Source organism: Natator depressus, chromosome 1 (assembly GCF_965152275.1).
Source record: "Natator depressus isolate rNatDep1 chromosome 1, rNatDep2.hap1, whole genome shotgun sequence".
Lineage (NCBI taxonomy): Eukaryota > Metazoa > Chordata > Testudines > Cheloniidae > Natator > Natator depressus.
Window position 1 is genome coordinate 210,214,430 of NC_134234.1, and position 23,622 is coordinate 210,238,051.

Below are 23,622 nucleotides of genomic sequence, written 5' to 3' on the forward strand. Positions count from 1 at the left end.
TTGTTTTTCCAATGCTTCAGCCCCTAAGGGACATGTTGCTTAGTGGTTAGCACCCTTGCCAGAAACTCCTGAGTTCAAGTCCCCACACCAAGATTTGGGCAGATAACCAGGGTGTGTGTGACAATCAGGTTAGAGTAGAGGTTCGCAAACTGTGGTCCGTTGACCACCAGTAGTCCGCGAGCTCCATTCAGGTGGTCCGCAGTGTGGAGGAAAAATCTAGTAGGCCTAAAACTTTGGTCAAGTTAACTGTGTATATAAAGCAGAAGAAGAGAGTGAGGAAAATTCCACGGTGGGGCAGTTACAACAGCACAGCTTAAGAAATGTAACCATAGCAGCTAGCAATTAGGAAAGACCGTTAACCGCAAAAGAACAAACCTGTCAATAACAGAAAAACACTCGGCCCCATCCGCAGATCTTATATGTAGACAGCCGGCTGCCCCTACATCACCTAGACAATCGAGTGCAGGTCCGTCTACTCCAGGCGGAACAAATGGAAAGGGCAGTAGACCCCACACACCTCCACCACACTACAATCTGGAGGTTGACTCCACTAGCCAGGGACCCCTGCCCCAACCAGTAACACCAATAATAGAATCATAGAATATCAGGGTTGGAAGGGACCTCAGGAGATCATCTAGTCCAACCTCCTGCTCAACTCAGGACCAATCCCCAACTAAATCATCCCAGCCAGGGCTTTGTCAAGCCTGATCTTAAAAACTTCTAAGCAAGGAGATTCCACCATCTCCCTACGTAACCCATTCCAGTGTTTTACCACCCTCCTAGAGAAAAAGTTTTTCCTAATATCCAACCTAAACCTCCCTCACTGAAACTTGAGACCATTACTCCTCGTTCTGTCATCTGCTACCACTGAGAACAGTCTAGATCCATCCTCTTTGGAACCCCCTTTCAGGTAGTTGAAAGCAGCTATCAAATCCCCCCTCATTCTTCTCTTCCGCAGACTAAACAAGCCCAGTTCCCTCAGCCTCTCCTCATAAGTCATGTGTTCCAGTCCCCTAATCATTTTTGTTGCCCTCCTCTGGATGTTTTCCAATTTTTCCACATCCTTCTTGTAGTGTGGGGCCCAAAACTGGACACAGTACTCCAGATGAGGCCTCACCAATGTCGAATAGAGGGGAACGATCACGTCCCTCCATCTGCTGGCAATGCCCCTACTTATACATCCCAAAATGCCATTGGCCTTCTTGGCAACAAGGGCACACTGCTGACTCATATCCAGCTTCTCGTCCACTGTAACCCCTAGGTCCTTCTCTGCAGAACTGCTGCCTAGCCATTCGGTCCCTAGTCTGTAGCGGTGCATAGGATTCGTCAGTCCTAAGTGCAGGACTCTGCACTTGTCCTTGTCGAACCTCATCAGATTTCTTTTGGCCCAATCCTCCAATTTGTCTAGAGCCCTCTGTATCCTATCCCTGACCTCCAACATATCTACCTCTCCTCCCAGTTGAGTGTCATCTGCAAACTTGCTTAGGGTGCAATTCACCCCATCCTCCAGATCATTAATGAAGATATTGAACAAAACCAGCCCGAGGACTGACCCTTGGGGCACTCCACTTGATACCGGCTGCCAACTAGACACGGAGCCATTGATCGCTACCCATTGAGCCCGACAATCTAGCCAGCTTTCTATCCACCTTATAGTCCATTCATCCAGCCCATACTTCTTTAACTTGCTGGCAAGAATACTGTGGGAGACCATATCAAAAGCTTTGCTAAAGTCAAGGAACAACACGTCCACTGCTTTCCCCTCATCCACAGAGCCAGTTATCTCATCATAGAAGGCAATTAGATTAGTCGGACATGACTTGCCCTTGGTGAATCCATGCTGACTGTTCCTGATCACTTTCCTCTCCTCTAAGTGCTTCAGAACTGATTCCTTGAGGACCTGCTCCATGATTTTTCCAGGGACTGAGGTGAGGCTGACTGGCCTGTAGTTCCCAGGATCCTCCTTCTTCCCTTTTTTAAAGATGGGTACTACATTAGCCTTTTTCCAGTTGTCCGGGACCTCCCCGATCACCATGAGTTTTCAGAGATAATGGCCAATGGCTCTGCAATCACATCTGCCAACTCTTTTAGCACTCTTGGATGCAGAGCATCCGGCCCCATGGACTTGTGCTCGTCCAGCTTTTCTAAATAGTCCCAAACCACTTCTTTCTCCACAGAGGGCTGGTCACCTCCTCCCCATACTGTGCTGTCCAGTGCAGTAGTCTGGGAGCTGACCTTGTTCGTGAAGACAGAGGCAAAAAAAACATTGAGTATATTAGCTTTTTCCACATCCTCTGTCACTAGGTTGCCTCCCTCATTCAATAAGGGGCCCACACTTTCCTTGACTTTCTTCTTGTTGCTAACATACCTGAAGAAACCCTTCTTTTTACTCTTAACATCTCTTGCTAGCTGCAACTCCAGGTGTGATTTGGCTTCCTGATTTTACTCCTGCATGCCCAAGCAATATTTTTATACTCTTCCCTGGTCATTTGTCCAATCTTCCACTTCTTGTAAGCTGTTTTTTTGTGTTTAAGATCAGCAAGGATTTCACTGTTAAGCCAAGCTGGTCGCCTGCCATATTTACTATGCTTTCAACACATCAGGATGGTTTGTCCCTGTAACCTCAGTAAGGATTCTTTAAAATACAGCCAGCTGTCCTGGACTCCTTTCCCCCTCATGTTATTCTCCCAGGGGTTCCCTGAGGGAGTCAAAGTCTCCCATCAGTTCCCTGAGGGAGTCAAAGTCTGCTTTTCTGAAGTCCAGGGTCCGTATTCTGCTGCTCTTCTTTCTTCCCTGTGTCAGGATCCTGAACTCTACCATCTCATGGTCACTGCCTCCCAGGTTCCCATCCACTTTTGCTTCCCTGACTAATTCTTCCCGGTTTGTGAGCAGCAGGTCAAGAAGAGCTCTGCCCCTAGTTGGTTCCTCCAGCACTTGCACCAGGAAATTGTCCCCTACATTTTCCAAAAACTTCCTGGATTGTCTGTGCGCCGCTGTATTGCTCTCCCAGCAGATATCAGGGTGATTGAAGTCTCCCATGAGAACCAGGGCCTGCAATCTAGTAACTTCTGTTAGTTGCTGGAAGAAAGCCTCGTCCACCTCATCCCCCTGGTCCAGTGGTCTATAGTAGACTCCCACCACGACATCACCCTTGTTGCTCACACTTCTAAACTTAATCCAGAGACTCTCAGGTTTTTCTGCAGTTTCATACCGGAGCTCTGAGCAGTCATACTGCTCTCTTACATACAATGCAACTCCCCCACCTTTTCTGCCCTGCCTGTCCTTCCTGAACAGTTTATATCCATCCATGACAGTACTCCAGTCATGTGAATTATCCCACCAAGTCTCTATTATTCCAATCACATCATAATTCCTTGACTGTGCCAGGACTTCCAGTTCTCCCTGCTTGTTTCCCAGGGTTCTTGTATTTGTGTATAGGCACTTGAGATAACTTGCTGTTTGTCCTGCTTTCTTAGTATGAAGCAGGAGCCCTCCCCTCACACACGCTCCTGCTCGTGCTTCCTCCTGGTATCCCACTTCCCCACTTACCTCAGAGCTTTGGTCTCCTTCCCCCGGTGAACCTAGTTTAAAGCCCTCCTCACTAGGTTAGCCAGCCTGCTTGCGAAGATGCTCTTCCCTCTCTTTGTTAGGTGGAGCCCGTCTCTGCCTAGCACTCCTCCTTCTTGGAACACCGTCCCATGGTCAAAGAATGTCAGTATCTACTTCACCCCCTTCCCCTGTGTCGCCCTCGGTTCCCACAAGAAGATCAATCACTACCCTAGCAGACTCGGTCCGATACCTATGTGACCGATTAGATGGACTGCCGGAAAATTCACCTGGACCACCAGCAAAGAATACTAGACAATAAAAGTTACGACCCCAGGGGCCCCTTATGTCCAGCCCTCAGCTCCTTTCTTCCCATCATGAAACAGCGTTCCCCTTGTGCCAACTTCCAGGCCCAGGTGTTGATGCTTCAGGTCAGGCGACCCTGGTGACTGTACATGCCCCTTGGTCTCCCATGGATTTGTATAATTTGATTGAAAAATTTCCTAAAATAAGGGAAGACCCCGTCAAATTTCAAGAAGAATTAAGAACAGTCATAAGCTATTACAACCCTAACTGGGCAGATTTAAATCAACTCATGAGAGGAGTCCTGCCCAGGGAAACATTAAATCGCCTCCTACAAGAGGCCCCGTAGCCCAATGATGACCAAGGCCATAATAGGGACTTAAATACACACAGGAACAACCTGCTGGTTGCAGTTCTTAAAATCTGCCCAAAAAAGGCAGATTGGACTAAAATTAGTGCTTGTAGACAAAATAAAGGCGAAAACCCTGCTGATTATATGCAGCGCCTTAAGCAGGTTTTCGAAAGATATTCTGGCATAGATAATGCAGAGCAAGATGCTAAACAAGCCATAGTGGCCTCCTTTGTCCAAGGACTCAATCCACGATTAGGGGACCATTTAAAAATTGGTACCATGGATTGGGAAGGAAAAAACCCAGACAAAATTCTGGCAGTTGCCCAGCATTACTACTGTCAGAAAAGAAAAAGGATGACATCGAAACTAAATTAATGACCCTCCAGATCCAGAATATACAGAAACCCCACAGCAACCACCCATTAAGGGGAAGAGGAGAAAGACACAACAGAGATCCCTACCGTCGCCCTATCCAGGGGAAAAATAATAACACCTGTTTCAATTGTGGACAAGCGGGCCATTGGAAAAACAATTGTCCCAATCGCCCTGACCTGTCAATCGACCCTGCCCTTGCACCGCAATATTCTTTCCCTGTTCCCTTGTGCCCTTAAAGCTGTTAGGATAGCCAGGAGGTGGGTGGCATCATTGCTCCGCTTGTCCCTTTAAACCAGACGGGACCATATGTAAACTGCATAATTAATGGCACCCCTACCTCTTGCCTGCTAGATACCAGTGCCTTGCGGTCCACCCTCCGCACGGGCGACTTCCCTTCCCTTCCAGTAACTTCAGAAATAATGAATACAGTAGGAGTGAGCAACACTCCTATTCCCCATCCCGTCTCCTCACCTCTGACTGTCTCTATCGGTCCTCTGTCTGAGCACCATGCTTTCCTCCTCAGCCCCTACTCACCTGTTAACCTTTTGGGAAGAGACTTGCTGTGCAAATTATATTGTACAATTTATTGCACCCCAGACGGTGTGTATTTGGATGTCCCCGATCCCAGCCAAAATGAGGTCCTGGCAGTCCTGCAACTGGGCACTCCAGAGGAGGAGACTGAGCCCAGCCCTTCCTTGTTGCAACAGGAATTGCTGGCCAAGGTTTGTCCCGAGCATGCCAACCAGGTAGGGTGCATCAAGACTGCCCGATCTGTTCAAAATACAGTCAGTAAATGTATCACCCCCATTTTACCTGTAAGGAAACCTGGCAAGCAGACTTGGTGCTTTGTCCAGGATCTCCGGGATGTCAGTGCTGCTGTTCTCCCTACCTACCCAGTTGTCCCAAACCCTGCTATTATTCTCTCCTATATCTCTCCCTCTGCCATTTATTTCATGGTTGTTGACCTCTGCTTGGCTTTCTTCTCTATCCCTGTCCACAGAGATAGTCAATATCTGTTTGCTTTTACCTACCAAGGGTGTCAATACTTTTGGACCAGGTTACCCCAGGGTTACACCGAATCGCCCACCTTGTTCTCACAGATCATCAAAAGGGATCTGGATGACATCGAGTTCAAAATGGGTTCCACTCTAGTCCAGTAGGTAGATGACCTGCTATTGGCATCACCATCTTTAGAGGCCTCTAAAACTGATTCCCTTACGCTATTGCAAGCTCTAGCTGAGAAGGTTCATAAAGCCTCCAAGTCTAAACTGCAGCTCTGTCTGCCCAAAGTCCACTATTTGGGACATGATATTTCAGCTGGAGAGAGACGCTTGTCCTCTGCGCGAATACAAGCCATCCTCCAGGTCCCTAAACCAACCACTAAGAAACAAATGCGCAGTTTCCTAGGTATGGCCAGGTATTGCTGACAGTGGATCCTTGGGTATACAGCTATTGTTAGGCCCCTGCAGGAATTAACCCTTGACAAGGTCCCTGAACCCCTTCCATGGACCCCAAAAGCCTAGGAAGCATTTACTAAGATTAAGGAGGCTCCTACCAGGTCCCCTGCCTTGGGCTTACCTGACTACCAGAATCCCTTCACCCTCTACTGCCATGAGAAGGAGGGAATAGCCTTGGGGGTCCTTACTCAAACTCATGGTGACAAATGATGCCCCGTAGCATATTATAGCTCACCTTTGGACCCTGTAGCAGCTGGACTCCCTCCTTGTCTTTGGGCGGTAGCTGCAGCTGCTTCCCTTGTGGAGGCTTCTGCTACTCTCATCTTGGGTTCCCTCCTATGTGTTGCCATCCCGCATGCTGTGACCACTGTGCTTCTAAAAAGCAAAACCCAGCATCTCTCTAACTCCAGACTAACTAAATATGAATGCTGCTTTTAAATGCTTCAAATGTAACTCTTGCTCACTGTCCTGTCCTTAACCCCGCTTCCCTACTTCCCACGGCAGCTGAAGGAGAACCCACTCCCTTCTGGGAGCACACTCAGCCCAAGTCACAGAACTTGTTGCCCTTACCCGTGCTTGTACTTTAGCCAAGGCCAAGTCTGTTACCATCTACACAGACTCTCGATATGCCTTTGGGGTGGTTCATGATTATGGGCAACTATGGAAACACCGAGGATTTCTCACTTCGGGGCCAGGGCGGCAAAGATTAGTAATGGGCCCTCTGTTGATGCTCTTCTCTCTGCCCTTCAACTCCCTTCTGCGATTGCCATTGTAAAATGTACTGCTCACCAGAAACCTTATGATGATGTTACCAGAGGAAATGCACTGGCAGATGCTACTGCCAGACAGACGGTCCTTTCCGGGTCCATTTGATTTTATTTTCTTCAGTTCACAGTTCCCCTCCATGCCTGCCTCTCTCCACGATTTAGCTCTTATGCAAGATTCGTCCCCAGAACCAGAGAAGGACAGACGGAGGCGGGATGGATGTACTTTGCATCCGGATGCCTTGTGGCTCTCCCCAGATGGCCGCTTGGTGGCGCCCAAGGCTGTGCTCCCCTATCTCGCTCGTGCATCCCATGGATTGGCGCATGTGAGCAAAGGGGGGATGATTGCTTCAGTACTGCGTCATTGATATGCCCCAAATTTCTCCATTATGGCACAGCAGTACTGCAATTCTTGTCCGACCTGCTGAGCCCACAATAGTGGCAGACCAGTTCAGACAAAACCCCGCTGCGCACCCCACTCCGTGGGGACCTTTTGTAAATATCGAAATTGATTTTATCATTATGCCAAAATGTTGTTCTTATGAATATTTTCTTGTTTGTGTCTGTATGTATTCAGGATGGATAGAGGCCTACCCTTGTGCCAAGGCCGATTCCCTCACTATAGCAAAAAAATTGTTAAGGGATTTTATTCCTTGGTTTGGTCTACCTCTTTCTATTAACAGTGACCGAGGTACCCATTTTACAGGCCAAATCATGCAACAGATTTGCAAGGCTCTTAACATCACCCAACACTTGCATTTTGCTCATCACCCGCAGAGTGAGGGGGCGGTTGAGCACAAAAATGGGGAATGAAAGAACAAAATCTCTAAGATCTGTGCTGAAACCAGCCTTAAATGGCCTGATGCCCTACCCCTTGCTCTCATGTATATGAGGGGCACACCTACACGCAAACATGGCCTATCCCCATATGAAATCCTTGTGGCCAGACCCATGCGTATGCCAGCATCCCCTCCCCCATTCCCTTGCCAACTGGACCTGCAACTAAATGATGATACTGTTATAATATACTGTCAGACGCTAATTCATTGCGTTAGGTCTATCCACTCACAGGTCCAAAGTGCCCTGGTGGAACCAGCTGACACACTGTGCCACCCTCTTCAGCCTGGAGACTGGGTTTATATTAAAGTATATCAAAGAAAGACTTCTTTAGAACCTCACTGGAAGGGCCCCTACCATACCTTACTGACCACCCATACAGCAATCAAGTGCAAGGGGTTTGTCAGCTGGATCCACGCCTCCCACTGCAAGAAAAATAACGCCACCCTTGGACCCAGACGCTGAGGATTTTCAGCCCCCAGGTCCAGTTCCCGAAAACAACCAGAGTGGTCGTGACGGCAACCTTGCTTCAGGCCCCAAAAGGGAACCTCAGTACAACCTCAGGAAGAGAAAGTGATACCTCCAGTGATTCGCCTTTATAGCCAGCTAAGGCTTCAGGCCTGCTGGTAAAGGGGACTCTGGAGATCAAACGCCAGAATAAAGCCTTTAGAAGTCCAGTGGAGAGCCTAGTGCCCACTGGCACCTGACTGCCATGACCGACCCCGCGGTCAGAATAAAGGAATCAGCCATGATGCAAAAATGGCTGATGCCTTCTGTTTGGTTCGTATGCGTAACTATGTTCTTGCTACTATCGTTGAATTTTCATGATACTGTTATGTTCTTTTGAATGCACAAAGCCACCAGCACTTCGCTAATGAAAGACCCCTTTGAAGAACTGGATGCAGCGCCAATAACTTCTCCCTTGTACAATGCTAAACCAGGGATGTTCCAAGAAAGAAAAAGGAACAACCGCTTTGCTGGAGCCAAGGTACAAGAATTTCTGACCACAAAAGAGAACTGGCCCTGGTGGAAGAGATGGAGTGTTGTACACTGGCAAGGAGGAAGTTGTGGACTCTTTGCTTGGGACTGTGGTGTTACTTGGTATTTAGGGTTTCTCCCGGGGGCTGCACAATGCACTGTTGGGCAAGTACCCTGGGGATGTACTGCTCTCCCTAATTTGCTTCCAGACAGTGAATATCAGAAACGCCTTGCTACCACAACCATCACCCCCAACATCCCTTCCTCCATTAACCTCACCACCACCCCCACAACCTACCCAAATATAGACGATACGGTATATTCAAATGAAACCCAATGTCCAAGACCTTCACATTTAAGTGATTTATGGAAATTTTGCTTGGAGAAATTATTCTTTAAGGTTCAGGACCGTTCATATGAGCGAATGATTGAGTGGAGAACAGATGGGTTGGTGGAAATAGAAATATATGATATCACTGCATCTGAGCCCCAAAAGTCAGAAATTGAAATTGGTGGGGCCCATAGAGGGACAGATATGATGGCCATTCCCAGAGTTTATAGCATGATAAGCAAAAAGGGCCCTTATTGTTATTTGGTCACCCAACTGATAAATAATCAAACAAATACCCAAAAAGTTTGTTCTGCTGCTGAAAAAATTACCTGTACTGAAAATGTCCCAATAACTAATAATTTAAACTGTACCATATTGCAGTACACCCCGTCCTATGCTATTGACGCTGAGGCCTCTCAAAAATATATAAGGGTGTTCAGCCATCAAATCTGGTACAATACTTCATCAAAGAAAGATGGGTTGGAGTTTCGATGGACTGTAATTAATGCTGCACTAGGGACTGTAAAATTTACACTACCCTTATCTAGTTTTCAGATTACCTCTATATATCCTAATTGTTCAAAAGGAGCTGCCATCAGGCTAGCACAGCAAAGGACCTGGGTTTCCACTAGAAAGAAAAGGGACTTGCCTGGACACCTATGGGATGGTGCAAATAGCATAGCAGCAATCTGGAATATCCATAAAGGCCAGCAACATGAGGAAAAATTGGGTCAGTTGGAAAAAGCCACAGGCCTTATTACTGGAGCACAACTTGCCCAGGTTCAGGCTGGTGTTGGTGAATTATCTGTTATCTCCGCCCTTAGTTCAATGTCCCAAAAGCTGTTAACAGAGATGGTACTGGGTATCACCAACACTGGAAAGGCATTGCAGTGGGATCAGGCTTGTTCAGAGGTTCAGGATTTTCTGAATGACCAGCTCAGGGCCATTCAGAGGGATCTTGAACATCAGGCATGGCCTACTGCCCTTACAGATACCTCAGGAATTCCATCTAATCTGTGGCTGTGGAGACATACTTGGAAATTTTCTGAGTGGAAATGTAGACGTTCATAGTGCTCCTTCCAAGCATATAGGCTGGTCGGAGGGGTATGGACTACCACCTACCGAATCCTGCCAGGTCTGTGGGGAGGATGCATGTGGGATTGGATAATTCACTGAGATATTTGGGAACTTAAACTACCTGGTATGCCCAATCGATTTGTAGTCAGTGCTCCTGGAGTAACGCCCAACATTTGGGTAGGGATTGGAAGCTAATGGACACTCTGGCCGTTGGAACCCCCTCATCTTCAGAGTGTACGTAAACTAAAACCAGGAGAGGTTGTCACTGTCCATGACAACATTTGTTGGGAGGGTATGGGACACGGGAATACCCTGACAGGACATCTACTTTTCCAGGCTAATAATAGTTGTGTGCATGTTGAGACCAATACCTTGAACGATGTACATTTTAATCTCACCACAGCCTCAGGCAATCATATCATTTATTGGCCTGCGGATAAAAATCTACAATTAGCCCTTAGGTTCCAAATACCCTTTAACTGGACTACTTTAGTACCTGACCGATTCCAAAATTTGCTTTCAAGCCTACCAGAGGTTCAGAAAATTTCTGAATTACAGGAACAAATTTATATGCTCCAAAATGTATATCAAGCCAAAAAGAATGCCTTTTATACTGCCTGTAGAATGTCTACTTTGTGTACCCAGACTGATATATTGTGTTTTGTGACTAAAGCTATACAACAATCCCAACCACATCATACTATCACCACGGGAATGTTGTTGCTTTTACTGCTGTTTAGCATAGGATTACGTTATTGTTGCTGTAATAGATGTATTTATCATTGCCTATCCAGCCCTAGACCTGCCAACCTCGATTCAAGAAAGCAGGTGGCACTAACGATTGTAAATGAGATGTATGACACAGTTTGGGCAGAAAAACAGGAGAATGAAAAGGAGGAAATTAACAGGCTCATGGCTACAGAAGTTTAGGCCCAATTAGTGGTGCCAAAAAAAGGCACCAAAGGGGGGAACGTGGAGGAAAAATCTAGTAGGCCTAAACTTATAGGCCTAAAACTTTGGTCAAGCTATCTGTGTATATGGAGCAGAAGAGGGCGAGCAAAATTCCATTGTGGGGCAGTTACAACAGCACAGCTTAAGAAATGTAACCATAGCAGCTAGAAATTAGGAAAGATCGTTAACTGCAAAAGAACACACCTGTCAATAACAGGAAAAGCTGTTAGCCGCAACAGTTGTGTTAGAAAGGTCGCTGACCGCAAAAGAACAGACAGTGACTAACAAGAGGGGCCGAGTGGGGGAGACGCTTGTTTTTGCTTTTGACCAGTGTTAATTTTGCAATGTATTCCAAATAAGGTAATTAATACTGAAGTATGTGTAATTTGTCTATGGTTTTAAGCTTTAAAAGGCTGTGTGTGCTTTGCATTGGGGGGCAGCTACTTCGAGCTGTTACCCCCCTGCGCTTGTAATCAATAAAGGAGCCTCAGGCTTGTTCTGATCCAAACACAATGCCTGGTTAATTTTCCACCACAGTGGATAGTTCCTTCTAAGGTGTGTGCCTGGGCAGCTGCACACAAGAATATGAAGGGCCACCCAAACCATCCCGATGAGTCGAAAGAATAGTAAATATGGCAGGTGACCGGCTTGGCTTAATGGTGAAATCCTAGCGGATCTTAAACATAAAAAAGAAGCTTACAAGAAGTGGAAGGTTGGACATATGACCAGGGAACTAAAATAAAAATATTGCTCGGGCATGTAGGAATGAAATCAGGAGGGCCAAATCGCACCTGGAGCTGCAGCTAGCAAGAGATGTCAAGAGTAACAAGAAGGGTTTCTTCAGGTATGTTGGCAACAAGAAGAAAGCCAAGGAAAGTGTGGGCCCCTTACTGAATGAGGGAGTCAGCCTAGTGACAGAGGATGTGGAAAAAGCTAATGTGCTCAATGCTTTTTTTGCCTCTGTCTTCACTAACAAGGACAGCTCCCAGACTGCTGCGCTGGGCATCGCAACATGGGGAGTAGATGGCCAGCCCTCTGTGGAGAAAGAGGTGGTTAGGGACTATTTAGAAAAGCTGGACGTGCACAAGTCCATGGGGCCGGATGAGTTGCATCCGAGAGTGCTAAAGGAATTGGCGGATGTGATTGCAGAGCCATTGGCCATTATCTTTGAAAACTCGTGGCGAACGGGGGAAGTCCCGGATGACTGGGAAAAGGCTAATGTAGTGCCAATCTTTAAAAAAGGGAAGAAGGAGGATCCTGGGAACTACAGGCCAGTCAGCCTCACCTCAGTCCCCGGAAAAATCATGGAGCAGGTCCTCAAGGAATCAATCCTGAAGCACTTACACGAGAGGAAAGTGATCAGGAACAGTCAGCATGGATTCACCAAGGGAAGGTCATGCCTGACTAATCTAATCGCCTTCTATGATGAGATTACTGATTCTGTGGATGAAGGGAAAGCAGTGGATGTATTGTTTCTTGACTTTAGCAAAGCTTTTGACACAGTCTCCCACAGTATTCTTGTCAGCAAGTTAAAGAAGTATGGGCTGGATGAATGTACTATAAGGTGGGTAGAAAGTTGGCTAGATTGTCGGGCTCAACGGGTAGTGATCAATGGCTCCATGTCTAGTTGGCAGCCGGTGTCAAGTGGAGTGCCCCAGGGGTCGGTCCTGGGGCCGGTTTTGTTCAATATCTTCATAAATGATCTGGAGGATGGTGTGGATTGCACTCTCAGCAAATTTGCGGATGATACTAAACTGGGAGGAGTGGTAGATACGCTGGAGGGCAGAGATAGGATACAGAGGGACCTAGACAAATTGGAGGATTGGGCCAAAAGAAACCTGATGAGGTTCAATAAGGATAAGTGCAGGGTCCTGCACTTAGGATGGAAGAACCCAATGCACAGCTACAGACTAGGGACCGAATGGCTAGGCAGCAGTTCTGCGGAAAAGGACCTAGGGGTTACAGTGGACGAGAAGCTGGATATGAGTCAGCAGTGTGCCCTTGTTGCCAAGAAGGCCAATGGCATTTTGGGACGTATAAGTAGGGGCATAGCGAGCAGATCAAGGGACGTGATCGTTCCCCTCTATTCGACATTGGTGAGGCCTCATCTGGAGTAGTGTGTCCAGTTTTGGGCCCCACACTACAAGAAGGATGTGGAAAAATTGGAAAACATCCAGAGGAGGGCAACAAAAATGATTAGGGGTCTGGAACACATGACTTATGAGGAGAGGCTGAGGGAACTGGGCTTGTTTAGTCTGCGGAAGAGAAGAATGAGGGGGGATTTGACAGCTGCTTTCAACTACCTAAGAGGTGGTTCCAGAGAGGATGGTTCTAGACTATTCTCAGTGGTAGAAGAGGACAGGACAAGGAGTAATGGTCTCAAGTTGCAGTGGGGGAGGTTTAGGTTGGATATTAGGAAAAACTTTTTCACCAGGAGGGTGGTGAAACACTGGAATGTGTTACCTAGGGAGGTGGTAGAATCTCCTTCCTTGGAAGTTTTTAAGGTCAGGCTTGACAAAGCCCTGGCTGGGATGATTTGATTGGGGATTGGTCCTGCTTTGAGCAGGGGGTTGGGCTAGATGACCTCCTGAGGTCCCTTCCAACCCTGATATTCTATGATTCTATGAATTAGTGGAGCCATACAGGCATGGCTCCACTAACTAGGTACCTGGACCCTGGAGAAGAAGCACATGTAAGGTGAGGTGGTGGCCTTGGGGGGAATAGGGGGTAGGTGGGAGGTGGCAATGGGGTGAGAAGAGGGGGTGGGGGGAATTTGGGATGTGCAGGGCTGTGGAGGCCAGAGAAAGCACTTTACAATGTTTAGCTAATGGCACAAACAACATTTGGAAAGATCATTAAGTGGTCCGCCGAGACCCTCAGCAATTTTCAAGTGGTCTGTGAAAAAAAAAAATTTGAGAACCACTGGTGTAGAGACATGCTGGGGCAGAAAAGGAGTCTGAACCACAAAGAATAAGCAATTGAATCAACTGATTGTGTGTGATATTTTTGTACTATTAAAGTGTATTGAGTAAAGTATTCTATGAAATCTGGCTACACATTGGTAAATAATATCCTTGTGAAATGTATGCATTAACACTGTATGAGGAATTATGGCTACTCACTGATATTATGCTTTAAAGTCTTTGATGAAACAAAAGGGGAAACAGGTTTTCTCCCAGACAGGAAAGAAGGTTTTGGTCTGCTGCCTATGGTTTACCATGGCTGACCCTCCTGCAGCATTGTAAGAGGGGAGGTATGACCCTGGGAAGCCACTCACTGCCAACAGGCAGAGGGTCCCCCATACTTTAACTCACATCAGGCCTGACACACTCTTTACCCCAACACACTGTTGTCATAATATGGATTTCAAAGGTGACAGGTAAGGGATCAAAACAATGAGTTTGGGGAAATATAAGCAGAAGCAAAGCTCCATTTTGGCATCCATCACTGAGGATAGGGTACAGCACCCTTTGAGCCCATAAAAGTTGGATCCCCTAGTCTGTAGGGTTCGGGATGCTGGTAACTTGATGTGAATAAGGAAACTGCTTAGATAAAGATTGTAACTTGGTAAGATTAAGTTTTAGTCACTAGAAAGCGGGTTTTATTTTGTTTTGTTTGTATCCATCCCTGTCTCTTTTTCTCTTGCTTGTAATCCCTTAAACCTCTGTTCTTGCTTAATACATTTACTCTTATTACAAAACCATCTCAGTGCTGTGTATTAAAGTGAAGGGTGAGTCTACAGCTAACCTAGCAGGCTTTAGGGTTGACTTGCCAGGCATCCGATTCTTGACCGGAACGCCCGATTGAAAAAGGACCCTGGCAGCTCTGGTCAGCACGGCTAACCAGGCCATTAAAAGTCCAGTTGGCTGCAGTGGCCAGGTCCGCGTGGCTCCTGGAAGCGGCTGACATATCCCTCCAGCTCCTAGGTGCAAGGGCGGCCAGGGGGGCTCTCTGCACTGCCCCTGCCTGCAGCACAGGCACTGCCCCAAGCGCTGGCTCTGCAGCTCCCATTGGCCGGGAACTATGGCCAATGGGAGCTGCAGGGGCAGCGCCTGTGGATGAGGGCAGCGCACAAAGACCCCTGGCTGCCCCTGTGCCTAGGAGCCAGAGGGACACGCTGGCTGATTCTGGGAGCCACCTGAGGTAAGCGCCTCCTCCCCAACCCTCCTGTCCCAGCCCTGAGCCCCCTCCCACACTCAAACTCCCTCACAGAGCCTGCACCCCGCATCCCCTCCCCTCACTCCAAACCCCTTAGCCCCAGCTCTGAGCACCCTCCCACACCCCAACCCCCTGCCTCAGCCCAGAGCCCCCTCTCACACTCCAAAACCCTTGGTCCTACCCACAAGTCCAGAGCCCCCTCTTGCACCCCAAACCCCTCATCCCTGACCCCACCCAGGAGCCCACACTCCCAACCAGAGCCCTCATTCCTCCCCACACACCAACCCCTTGCCCCAGCCCAGTGAAAATGACCAAGTGAGTGAGGGGAGGGGAGAACGAGTGACAGAGGGAGGGGGGATGGAGTGAGTGGCGGCGGAGCCTCGGGGCAGGGGGCGGGGCAAAGGTCTTCAGTTTTCTGCGGTCAGAAAGTTGGCAACCTAGTGTATGCAGAGTCTCTTTGGAGGCAGCAAACTCAATAATTTCTGTGAGTGTCTAGTGAGAGGGACTGAATACAGCTGGGAGACATCTCGGGGGGGAACTCAGGAACTCGGGTTTGCTGAGTGTTACCTGCAAAGTAAGGTTTGGATTGGCAGAGTCTTGAAGAGTTTGTGGGTGAAGCAGGGGAAGAGGGGTGATGGTGTCTTACAGTTCTGGGTGTCCTGAGCAAGACAATACAGGGTGCTGCACAAGCAGTGGGGGCCCCAGCCCTTTGGAGGAGATGATTAATTGAATTTGCTTTCACCCTGTCTCAGGGCAGGTCTACGCTACAGCCAGGATCGACACTATGAGATCGATCCACCGGCTATCAATTTAGCAGGCCTAGTAAAGTCTCCCCAAATCGACTGCAGATCGCTCTTCAGTCGACCCCTGTACTCTACGCCCAAGGAGAAGAGTAAAGTAAGTCGACAGGAGATTTTCTCCTGTCGACCCCTCGCGGTGTAGGCCCTGCGATAACTCGACCTAGGGTACGTCGACTCCAGCTACGTGAATAACATAGCTGGAGTTGTGTAGCATAGGTCGACTTACCGCGGTAGTATAGACATAGCCTCAGATGGACTCTTCAGGTGTAAATTAGATTCTCTGTCCCTGAGAGATTAGAGGAGATTAACCTGCTGCCCTGCCCAACTTCCCCAGTTAGGAATCTTGAACACCTAGCCAGGGTCACAGCCCTCCCCAGAGCATGTCCTCTCCCCTCCCCCAAACATGGCCCATAGCCCGCCCACCAGTGCTGGGAAGGGACTAGAGCTACTAAAACCCCATGCTGAGGGACTGCCCCCTTGATCAGTGAGACGCAGATGGGGGTGTGCATAGTCTGGGGTGTAGCCATGTGTCTCTTGGGAGCATGTAAGACATTGAAATCCATGTCATAGTATTTGCAGAATTTATCTCTCAATGATTCCCCGTGAGCTGATTGTTTTTGTGTCTGTCTTTTCTCTTTACCCCACAGGCCAAGGAGATGCTAAAATAACGCAAACACCAAGTCTGGTGCTGGAGAGAGGACAAACTGCATATCTCAGATGTGAACAAACCTATGGTCACAACAATATGTTCTGGTACCGACAGGATCCAGGTCAGGGAATGCAGTTCCTCATTCATTTCTACAACAAAGAACAAAACGAAAAAGGAAAGATTACTGATCGCTTCCAGGCCTACCAGCCGCAGAATAATCTCTTTCGCTTGAACATCTCGTCTGTGCAGCCAGAGGACTCAGCTGTGTATTTCTGCGCCAGCAGCTTAGACACAGTGCTTCAGAGTCCCCTCCTCCCTCTACAAAAACCTCACCTGTTCCTTGTCTCTCTGCAGCCCCAGCACAGGAAGCAGCAGGCTGGCTGTCACCACATGGAAGCAACAGGGCTAATTCTCTGTGGGTGCTGGAGGGAAGTCTCGGGGAGAGGGAAGGGGGAGCCAGCTATGTTACACACCTGCCATGTGCATAGGCAGTTGTGTGAGAATAACAATATTTTGCCTTTGCAGAGCCCCTAATACCTGAGGGTCTCAAAGCGCTTTACAGACATTACTGAATATAGCTCCACAACACTGTCCTGTAAGGCAGGAAAAGATTCTTGTCTGCACTTTTCAGAGGGGGAAACTGAGGCAAGGAGAAGTTAAGTGATGTTCTCACGTGCAAAAAAGGAACTCAATGGTAGTGGAATAAATACTATGTATTGTCATATCCAGTCCTCTGCTTTAACCACCATGATCCTTTTTCATGTGTCGAGAAACATGCAGGCCCCTATGGTTCTGAGCTCACTGCACACATATGAGTGGACACAGGATCTCACAAGCTTCCCAACACACAGATTTCTTCCCCATTATGTTAAGCAGCAGCTCTATTTATTCAGATGGTAGTGGAATCTCACTCACATGTAAATGACTGGTCTGTTATATTCCATCCAACCAATGGGGCCAGCAGTTTCCCTCTCATCCCCTCTCTGCCCCGCCCTCCACACCAGTCCATAAGAAGTGCTTCATCTTAAAATAAAATGTTGCTGGAGATATAACCACCAGGATTACCAAAGGGGAAAGGCAGCCAGGAGTCTGTACACATCAGCCACTAAGAAGTCTGGGACTCTTCAACACCTAGCCAGGAGTATATAGGTTACGATGACCCCTCCCCAGAGGGTGCCCCCTACGTCTTTGGGAAACACAAACAGGCCCTGCTCACCAGTGCTAGGAAGGAAGCAGAGCTGTGGACTAGAGCTACGTAAAATCCCATGCTGGGGGACTGCCCCCTGCTCAGTGAGACAGAGATAGGGGTGTGCATAGGCTGGTGTCTAGCCATGTATCTCTTGGGAGCAAGTAAGTTTATATCTGGGAAGTGGAATCCCCATCCTACCATTTGCAGGATTTGGCTCTAAATGTTTCCCTTGGACATGACTGTTTTATTATGTCTGTCTTGTGTGTTTTGTTTTTTCCCTTCTACAGGAGAAACAGATGCTAAAATAACCCCCGGAGAGAGGACAGACTGCCTATCTGAAATGTCAGCAAACCTATGAGCACGACAGCATGTTCTGGTACCGGCAGGATCTGTGTCAGTTGCTCTTCAGCTATAAGGAGAAAGAGAAAAAGGCAAAATTGTGAGTTGCTTGAGGCCAACTAGCCACAGGATGGTCTCTTTCGCTCGAACATCTCATCTGTGGAGCCAGAGCACTCGGCTGTGTATTTCTTCAGCAGCAGCAGTGCTTCAAAGTCATCTCTTCACTCTACAAAAAACCCCTCTTCTATTCCTTGTCTCTCTGCAGCCCTGGCATAGAAAGTGGCAGGCTGGCTACCACCACATGGACAGTGACAAGGCACATTCTCCATGAGTGCTGGAGAGAAGCCAGAGGGAGAGAGGAGAACGGGGAAGAGAGTAACCTAGGGGAGAGCCACCTAGGACAGTGGTTTTCAAACTGCAGGTCGTGATCCAGTACTGGGTCGTGGAATGGAAGGCACTGGGTCATGGCGACCGGGCTGTTAAAAGACCCGTCAGTGGTGCTTCCCAGAGAAGGCAGGCTAGTCCCTACCTGTTCTGACACCGGCTGTGCCCTGGAAGTGGCCAGCAGCAGGTCTGGCTCCTAGGCAGGGGGCCAGGGGGCTCCACGCACTGCCCCCGCCTCGAGCACTGGCTCGGCACTCTCATTGGCTGGTTCCTGGCCAATGGGAGCTGGCGGGGCGGTGCCTGCAGGCAAGAGCTGCACGGAGCCGCTTGCGCGCCTCTGCCTAGGAGCAGGACCAGCTGCTTGCCTCTTCTGGCGCGCAGCACTGTCCACGGTGCCAGGACAGGCTGAAAGCCTACCTTAGCACCCCCACTGTGCCACTGACTGGGAGATGCCCAAAGTAAACCTGCACCCCACTCCCCTGCCCCAACCCTGAGTCCCCCCACAACCCGAAGCCCCTTCCTGCACCCCAAACCCCTCATCCCTAGCCCCACCCCAGAGCCTGCACCCCCAGCCCAGAGCCCTTACCCCCTCCTGCACCCCAACCCCCTGCCCCAGCCCTGAGCCCCTCCAACACCTTGAACCCCTCATTCCCAGCCCCACCCCACAGCCCTCACCCCTGCACCCCAGCCCTCTGCCCCAGCCCTGAGCCCCTCCCACACCCCAAACCCCTAATCCCCAGCTCCGTTGAGTCATGGGCATCAACAATTTTCTTCAACGGGGTTGCAAGAAAACAAGTTTGAAAACCACTGATCTAGGATACATACCTGCCATGCATGTAGGCTGTTGTGTGAGAATAACTCTATTTTGCCCTTTTGGAGCACTTAATACCTGAGGGTCTCAAAGTGCTTTGCAGACATCACTCAGCATAACTACACAAAGATGTCCTGTGATGCAAACAAGGTATCTTGTCCATTTTAAACATGGGGAATCCAAGGCAAAGAGAAGTTAAGTGACTTTGCCAAGGTAAAAAAGAAGTCAGTGGCAGAGGAAAGAATGAACCCCAGGTATCCCAACATCCAGTTCTGTGTTGAAACAACCTTGCTCCTTTCCCATGTGTCTAGAAACATACTGGCCCCATGGTTCTCAGCTCACCGCACACATATGAGTGGACACTGGAACTCACAACCTTCCCAAAACAGAGTTTTCATTCTCATTATGTGAAGCAGCAGCTCTACCTAATTGGGTAGTGGTGAAGACTCACCAATAAATGACTCGTTTGTTATCACCGACCCAGTAAGGGAGAGTAGTGTCCTCCTCCCCGACATACATACGTCTGCCTGCCCATAAAACTGCACCATGTTAATGTGAAATGTTGCTTGACATCAAACCACTAGGGACTCCAAAGGGAGTTACCAGCCTGGATTCAATCCATATTATGCAGAAGAGCATTTATCTGGCAGCATTAGAGTCACCTCTTTCCTCTGGAGCGTGTGTGTGTGCGTGGAAATCTTGCAGAGGCTGGTGAATTCCTATGTAAAAATCCATTTCTATTCTCTATGGCACTTCTCCCTGTGGCAATAGAAGTGGAGCTTTTACACAGGAGATGCCTGGTCCCACTGGCCAGTGCTGCACCTTGTATAGTGATTTATACCATTCAGAATAAATACAAACCAGTACCAAAATCAGAATGGGAGCATTTTACACCCACTTTGCACCAGTGGAGATCACCACTACAGGAGCTGGGCTGTAACTCCACTGGGCAGCAGTGCCAGGGCGTCATCTGAGAGGCAGAAATTGTAACCATCACCCCATGAGTGCTCCACTAAGTCTGAGCGCCTGAGAGATTGCAAGTGGGGAAGGGTCAGTGCAGTTTATAGGGGTGTGTCAAATCCCCACCCCAGCCTGGGCTCACACCTACTGCTAGCAGTACAGGGCAGCCCTGGGGAGGGGGAACGCTGCTTTGTTAGCAGTGCCATACTGTGTAAGGGGGACTAAAGCAAGGCCCCTTCTGCTTGCTTCTGCTGAGTACTTGGGGCTAGGGCTGCAGGGGAGCAGTGGAGACAGGGGGCAACATTCAGCGAGGGCAGCTGTCCCTGACAGGAGATGTGAGATTGTTTATATTGTATCCATTGCGGCAGTGCCTAAGGGACCTAGTCAGGGAGAAGGGCCCAATTGCACTAGGCACTGCATAAACAAGTAACACAAAGAGGGTCCCAGCCCCATGGAGGTCACAGTCTACGATTTTGATAGCATGCTGAAGGTCAATAAAGACAAACATACCAAGAGTTCGAGGGAACAGTAAAGACGGGGTTATTTGCATAAGTTAGTAGCCACATAGGCTCAGGTGGCTACAGACCTTGCTGTATGTGGGAGAGTGTCCAGGTGGAAGTAAATAAACCTGCAGCATCCAAGGCTTCACGTGAGCTACTGCTGAAATTAGAATGGTTGTTGTGTTTACCTTTGTAGTCCCTACATTCAGAAATGCCTCACTGTAATACTACCACAGAGACCTATCCCAGTCCCAACAGTCCAGTTTCCAGTCAAGACCCCTCATCACCTCCACCAAGTCCCTGTGCAGTGAGCCTGGAGTAATCCAGGTTGGTGGCTGCAGAAACCAGAAGTGGCAATAATACAAAAGACAGTGTATTGCAGACATTAATGAAAATAGCTCCACAAAACCAATCTGTGGCAGGGAAGGCTTGTTTCCGTAGTACTTCACATGGCAAATTAGAGACACATCACAGTTGGAAACTCACAGTTTATTCCTGGCTTGAGAGATGCACTCCCAGTAGGAAGGGAGAGGGCAAATAAGGACCATCAGGGTATAGAAGGATGACCAAATAGTGCAGATTATATAGTGCTGTTGACTGGGAATGGATCATAAACCCATTCACATTCACTCCATGTGTGTAACACTTCCATCCTTAGGTAAGGAGGTTGGAACGTGGCTCATCATCAACATGGCCTATAATGAAAAGGAGTACTTTTGGCACCTTAGAGACTAACAAATTTTTTGAGCATAAGCTTTCGTGAGCTACAGCTCACTTCATCAGATGCATTCACTGGAGAATACAGTGGGGAGATTTATATGCATAGAGAACATGAAACAATGGGTGTTACCATACACACTGTAACGAGAGTGATCAGTTAAGGTGAGCTATTAAGCAGGAGAGCGGGGCGGGGAATAAACTTGATTATCACTTTTGTAGTGATAATCAAGGTGGGCTATTTCTAGCAGTTGACAAGAACATCTGAGGAAGAGTGGGGGGTGGGAATAAACATGGGGAAATAATTTTACTTTGTGTAATGACCCATCCACTTCCAGTCTGTATTCAAGCCTAAGTTAATTGTATCCAGTTTGCAAATTAATTCCAATTCAGCCGTCTCTCGTTGGAGTCTGTTTTTGAAGTTTTCTTGTTGAAGAATTGCAACTTTTGGGTCTGTAATCGAGTGACCAAAGAGATTGACGTGTTCACCGACTGGTTTTTGAATGTTATAATTCTTGACGTCTGATTTGTGTCCATTTATTCTTTTATGTAGAGACTGTCCAGTTTGACCAATGTACATGGCAGAAGGGGCATTGCTGGCACATGATGGCATATATCACATTTTTGCGAATACAGACTAACACAGCTGCTACTCTGAAACATGGCCTATAATGATGCTGCCATACTTTGTGACTGGATGTCATGAGTAATGTTTCTTAGTGCAGTTTGTAAAGTCAATTCAGCAGTAGCTCTCATAACAGCCCTCGGGACCATGCTTATGATGACAGCAGCTTTACCTGCTGAGAAGAAAGAATAGCCCATTGGTCTCTCTGTCCTAAGAGCTCCCTAGACTGTGTCCAGATAATGTACAGGATGGTGACTGTGATCTTTTGCTTGACTACTTCTCCCATGGATACAGAGGCCTTGCTTGCTGAAAAAGCAGTTTCAACCCAGTACCTCACGGTGACCTCCTAAATGCAACGCTACAAATCTCTCCAGCCTGAATCCCCTTTGCCTTCAAACCAGGCAGTGCTGTCAATGGAGTCCCTTAACTCCAATGTAAAAATCCATCAATACCCCTTGGCGGTACTCTTAATCTTTTAAACTATAATGAGAGTTTTGGTAGAGCAGACTCTGGCTGTCTCTGATTTTGGCAGTAGGGCAGGGGACTGGGTCTCATTTCAGAGGCTGAGAAGGAAAGGCTGTCTCAGCCCAGCTCATTGTACATTTCCACTAGGTTTCAAAGTGACACTTTCCTACATGTGGGCCAGTCAAGTATCCATACTGCAGCATGAGCTTATAACCAGCACTGGCACGGAAGCACAGCCCCTAGGGAAAGGGCTTGTTAGAGGTGCTCTGCTTTGGAATCAAGCCCAGCTCCCTTCTGCCTTTGGTGGGTGCTCTGTGCTAATATCACAGGGGTTTCCCAAACACAGCCACGGTCTGCCTCTGAGCAGAGATGAGAATCTCTGACTTTCCTGTATCTTGTGGGCTGTTCAGAGGGAAGTAAAAGAGCTAATGGCATCTGAGGTTCTGTGAGCTAACTCTGAACGTGGAATGGCTGCTGTGTTTGCCCATAAAGCCCCTGCATTAAGACTTCTCTTAATAACAAGACCTAGCTCTTATTTAGTACTTTTCATTGGTAGTTCTCAGAGTGCTTTACAAAGGAGGTCAGTGTCATTATCCTCATTTGACAGATGGGGAAACTGGGGCACAGAAAGGTGGAGGGACTTGCCTAAGGTTATACAGCAGGCCAGAGCTAAGAACAGAACCCAGGTCTGTTGAGTCCCTGTCCAGTGCTCTATCCACACTGCCTCATACTTTCTGTATTTGCGCCTCACAGTTTTTTAAACTTAACTGAAATGAAATTACATGTTAAGTAAAAACAATCAAAACTGTCATTTTCTGTCAAAGTGTTGATTTGAAACAAAAATTTTCGTTGAGTCAGTTTGAAACTTTCTTTGGGAAAATGGAGATTTTTTCCCCAGAAAAAATTGAACAAAGGATTGTTGTTCAAATATTTTTGCAGGAAAAATGTAGGTTACCTGAGTAGCTATAATAGTGACATTGAGACAACAGATCATTTGCAGAATTTGTAAAGGTGTTGCCCTCAAGGTGATGTCATTTCTCTGTCTGTTCGTAAC